The sequence below is a fragment of the Pan paniscus genome, chromosome 6 (assembly GCF_029289425.2).
Source record: "Pan paniscus chromosome 6, NHGRI_mPanPan1-v2.0_pri, whole genome shotgun sequence".
NCBI classification, from domain to species: domain Eukaryota; kingdom Metazoa; phylum Chordata; class Mammalia; order Primates; family Hominidae; genus Pan; species Pan paniscus.
Window position 1 is genome coordinate 35,925,564 of NC_073255.2, and position 6,000 is coordinate 35,931,563.

Genomic DNA, 6,000 nt, shown 5'->3' on the forward strand with positions numbered 1-6,000 from the left:
CAGTCACCCTCTTCTCCCTTCCCCTTTCAGAAGGCCCCCACCTGCAGTGTATTGTATTCTAGGTTCCTCTCCCTCACCCCAGGTCCCTCCTCCCCTCTGCCCCTGATATAAACTCCGGCATGGCTTGGGGTGAGTTCTCCTTGAGCTGATACTCTTGATGCCCTTATCTTTTGGGTGTCCCCAATACTTGAGAATCATCTGTAGTGTTCTCCTTAACCCTATTGAGACACTTTTTCCATGGACAAAAGCATCCATTCCTATGACATTAAGCCTGACTTCCATTAATAAACCCAACTATTTACCACCAGGAGCAGCTTTGGCTTGGGCAGTAAGTACCATGGAGAGAGCCAAGTGAACCTTGGGTCCAGCACCACAGACAGTTCCAAGACTGTACCTACTTGGCAGTCTGTGTGGCCTATTTTTATCTGATATGAACAAAGACAGATTTAGGTTTTATGAAGATGGAAACTCATATAATTTGGGGAATCCTCTTTAATACAAAATGAAAAATTTTTAATTAAAATTAGGTATAAAAATAAGGGTTTTTTTGAATGAGAAAAGTTGACAATTATCATAAACATTATGAAATCCAGAAAAACAACATCATCTTTGTATTAATTACTCTCTGATGCTTTTTGCCTACTTGTTTTGGTTGCATACTCTTTGATCATCTCTTTATTAGCTGATAACATTTATATCATTTTCTATTCATAAAATTTGAATATAATTTAGTCACATAGTTAATCAAAATCTGTGTTTTATTATTGAACATTTGGACTCAGCACCAATGAAAACAGAATCCTCCAATTACAGTGTTACACATATGATGACTGGAAGATTTTTTTCACAGACTGGCACCTGGCTCCATACACATCCAACTTTGTTTCTGCAGCACTGTGCACACTGCCAGGCACTGTAGGACATTTTAATATGATGATATGATATGATCTCTGCCTTTGTACATAATGCTGAGTGAACAACAAGAGTATTCCTGGAAGGACAGTATAATATCACTGTATAATGAAGCAATGACACACACTCATGTGAAACCCACTGAACCAAACTGAGTGTCTCTCTAACTTAACCTCCCCTTCGTTGGATCCCCAAAGTGTTCCTGGCAGTTGAGTGCTACCCAACATGTAAGAAGGTGTGGTAGAGGAGATGTTAGGGTGGAGAGATGCTGTAGGCTTATCCAATTTGGGGCAAATAATTTACTTTTCCAAATTTTCCAAAAACATAAGATCTTGTGAACACACTTCTGAGATCCAAGTGAGAGAGAGGGGCTTGGAAAGTGCTGTATATGACCCACTTTAATCTGTCATCACAGGAAGATATTTTTCAGTTTTACAAGACTGAAGCCCGTAATGCAGAGAACCAGAGATTTCTGAGGTCCCTGTTTTCAAATGATATCGTGTGCTCTCTGGAGCATTCAGGTCACTCTTTAGATGGATGGCTGTTACCCCTCCATTCAAGAATCTCTTACTGGAAACTAACTATGTGGTAGAGGCATGGAGGGCACAGTTTGGCATCAAGAATGAACCAGAAACATTTTGTCTTCGTAGTCAGGTGGAGAAGACTAAAATAAATAAACCAGGCATGGTGTGTGATAAGGTATAATTAAGGTATTAAGGGATCTGTGGGTTAATAAATATTTGTAATTGCTGCTTCAGCCTCCGTTGCCCTCAGCTCCCTCCAATAATTCCCTGATTTTGTTTTATGGAAACTTCCCACCTCATGATCAAACACAAGGTTTGGGTGCCTACACTCCTAGCCTCTGGGGTGGGTCCAGATAAACAAGCCAGGCCACATGGCCCTTATCACTCATTCCTCTGGCTGTAGTGACTGGCCCAGGGACAGACACACAGGCCATGTGAGGAGTCTATTTCTAGGGTTTCTGGGAAAGAGGGATTCCTCTTTTTTGTGAGGAAGCTTATTGGAGAGACACCCACTTGTCCCCTGGAAAGCATGACATGAGAATGTGAGGCTTGCAGGTACCACAGTCATTTGCAATTATGAGGGAAACAACTGGAGCTGTTCAGAGAACATGGTAGGGATCCTCAAGATGAATCACACAACAAGGGAGGCAGAGGGGAATAACAAAAGGAAAGGGAGTCCTTGGCATTATCATCAGAACCACTTGATCGGGCCTCACCTGACTGATCTACTCATGGACTTTCCTAGGGACTGATGGGTAGGAGGGTTATTTGAATGGGCAAGATATAGAAAAGGCATCCTTTTATCATGAATTTTTAAAATAAATGCACTAAAGTACAGAGACCAATACAACAAATTCTGTGTCCACCCCAGAACTAACAATATGCTATTATGCTTGATTCAGATATTTTAATTTTTTTTTATGAAGGAACACATGACAGATGGAATTTGGTCTGCATTGTGGTATTTCTCAGTTTGATTTCCCTCCCTCTCCCCTTCCAGAGGCAGCCACTAACGAGAACTTAGTATGTATCCATACCATTTATGTTTTTGTACTTATAGTAAATATCCATCAACATTATTTAGCATGTGTGACTGTGTGCTTTTAAGTTCCATCAATGGCATCACACTAGATCTATCATTCTGCCTTTGTTTTCTAAGTAATTCTATGTGCTACTTATTTATTCATACTTGTACATTTAGATCTAGATGATTCCCTTTTAATTGTATAATATTACATCATAGAAACTTGCCAGGCATAGTCATTGTCCTCCCTGTGGAAACGTATGTACTTTACATTTTGAAGTTATTTCAAACAATGTCTTATGAAGATCTCGTTATTTACATGTGCAGGAGTTTCTCTAGACTTAGAATTGAAAGAGCTGGATCCAAGGGTGTGAAATTTTCAACAATTCTCAGAGAAGAAGGAAGGAGAGGCAGATAGCATTTCATTTTTACTACTAAGGGATGCCTCACTGTGTTTCTATTAATGCTTATCTTTTTGCCTTAAATTATATTTTGTTTGATAGTAATATAGTTGCAACAATTTTCTGGTTAATGTACACATGGTGTTATCTGTTTCTACCCATTCACTTGCAATTTTTTGCCTCTTTATGTTTTTTAACTGTACAATGACATACAGAAGTTTATTCAGTTTATGCAAGTAATTTCTCAGATTTATAAAGTAAAAAGCTAGACTGCCAGAGGAAAAATTCCTTACATTGATATCAAAATATCTTCTAGTCCCCATAAATCATCTGCAATCACTTGATAGAAAAAATATCCACAACCATATAGGTCATGCAGACTTTTAAAATGCTATTTGTATTCAGTTTGTTTCAAACTGAGCAAAACAGTGCAACTTTTACTTTTGTATACATTTCAAAATTATATTAATGTTCCTTCTCATTTCAACTCATCCCATTACCAATAAAACGGGAGTGAGATAAAAGGGGAGAAGATCCTTGACTACTTCTCATTTTCCTTGAAATAAACTAATAATTCATTACAATTTTAATAAGTCATTATAAGGATAATAAAAGCCTCAAAGACTTTTTAAAATAAAATTATATAGTAAATAAGTAAATAAGCATTCAAATGTTGGTAACCTAACAGGCCCTAATACAGCTTTCAGATAGTTTCATATTAACAGGCAAATATTAGCACAGAAAAGAAGTTTCCCAAGAGGGACTCATTTTAAACATAAATCATAGCTTAAATTACTACTATACAGATTATACTGAGCAAAGACAGAAAGAATGAATGCTTTCCTCCGTTCATGAACTGTGTAAGGCTACGTTACAAAGTCAGATAATGGACTGTGAATCACCTACCATACCGATCAACCATGTTTATTTAAAGTTTTCTTAATATTAGACATTTTTAATGGGGGTAGGAAAAAAGTAAACAACCATTTCGCTTCTTCTCTTCTTCTACTTTAGCCACATAAGCCAGTTGTAATGGATGATACAGGTTTCAGCTGCAATTTGTAAAATATTCCAAGAACTGCCATAGTCCCAAGAACTAGAGAAAACTGCCACCCACAAATAACCTACCAAAGTAAATATAAATACAGTATGATTCTAATTTTCTTTCATACAATCCCAGACAACCCCAAATAACTTTATAAAAAAGGAATTTACAAAGCTATCAAAACTATTTAAAATATTTAAATGCAGAGTGGTCAAATTTCCTTCCATCAGACCAGAAATCATCACAAAAATTATGATCACAGTTACAAGCAGAATGAAAGGAATGTTTAAATTTAGGACAACCAACCCCATGTGACTTTTAAAAACGCAATAATTTACTCAAATATACTGTAACTAGAAATGGCAATAATACAGGAAGCAAAAATAAGCTTGCGAGTGAAATTTCTAGAAGCTCATGGAAACCATCCCATCCCATATTGCAAATGCAAAAGGAAAAACAGTTCTTATAGAATTAAGAGTACTCTGGTCATTGTTGTTCGTTTGGTCCTGCAAGGTGTTAACCACCTTCACTTCCCGTATCACAAAATTAGCCACAAGAGGAGCAGGTGGATCTTGTTCATTATGAGTACATCGGATCCTCTTCAATTAGGAGGTCTCAGTAGGAACAAGACAACTGCAGTCACCAGCCAGGCCATCAAGATCATAGTAGCGCTGATGCCATTATCATCACAGGGTCCTGGTCATTCTTGTAAGTATCTGTCTCTGTGCAGCAGAGTTGGGGCTGCCACAACAGACTGGTCAGCCTTCTCATCGCATATTCATGAGAACATATTCATAGGGATCAAGCTCACTTTCTGCCATGATTACCCAGCTTGATTTTATTGGCTGTTTAAATACTTCTGGAGGCTGGGAAGTCCAAGATCAGGGAACTGGCAGATCTGGTGTCTGAAGAGGACTTGCTGTCTGGTTCATAGATGGTGCCTTCTCACCGTGTCCTCATAGAGTGGAAGGGGCTGTCTTTTTTATATTTTAGATATCTCTTTTCTATGTAACATATTGATGAAAAATTTATTTTAATCCCAACTGATAGCCTGTGTTTAGATGGGCATAATTAGTCTATGGTTATTCACTGCGACTGAGGACATTTTGAGCTTATTTCATTACCTTACAGTCTATACGCCATGCCTTTGTTTCGCCCACTACCTGCTCACCTGCTCTCTTTTTTTTTTTTTTTTTTTGCCTTCCATTGCATTATCTTATTTCCCTTCCCTTTCTTTTACTGATATGGCAAATATACATTCTATTCTAATTGTGTTGTTTACATTTACAATTTTAACAAAATACCTAATATTATGTTTTTCCATAAAACTTGAAAGTTGATCATCCGTCTTTCCTTCTCCAAAACAAGATACATACTTAAGCATGTGTAACTTTCTCCAAGATTTACATTTGCAGAATGTTATTGTTGTCTACTATTTTAGGCATACCTTATTTAAAATCCTAAATATAGTTACTACAATTGTTTGTAGTTTGAGCTTATTGAGCTCTATCAATATACTTCTTTGCTTAACATATTTGATTTCCAATCTTTCCTTCTTGTTGAAGTTAATCTTTTGAAGTAGTTCTGTGTAGGGGAGAGCACTCAGTCTTTATAAGATTGCGTTCAGAAAGTGGCTGTGTATTTTAGTTGGGCAGTTATTTTCTTTCAACACTTTTACACTGTGATTGCTACTGACATTTATTGTTTTTGAAGATAAAAATAGCCTGACACTTTTTTTCATTCTTTGGTTGCCTTTAAGCTTGGTCTTTATTATTGATGTACAGTTTCATTCTTACCCTGTTTGGCACATGTTATGCTTTTGCCAGTCTGTTAATTCAAGTCTTTAGTTCTGGAAAATTCTTTACCAGAATATATTTGAACGATGCCAGTTGACAACAGAAATCCAGAGTGTGGATGTAGGAGGAAAGCCAGGGGAGTGTAGTGACAGGGAAGCCAAGAAAGGGTTTCTAGAAGGAGAGGACAGTCATCTGGATCAAATGCTGCTAATGGTCTATGGAGAGTGGAATGGAAACCAGCAACTGGCTGAGAGGAAGGTGGCTGGGTCGTCTCTTGCCCCAGGCTTGAGAGGGGAAG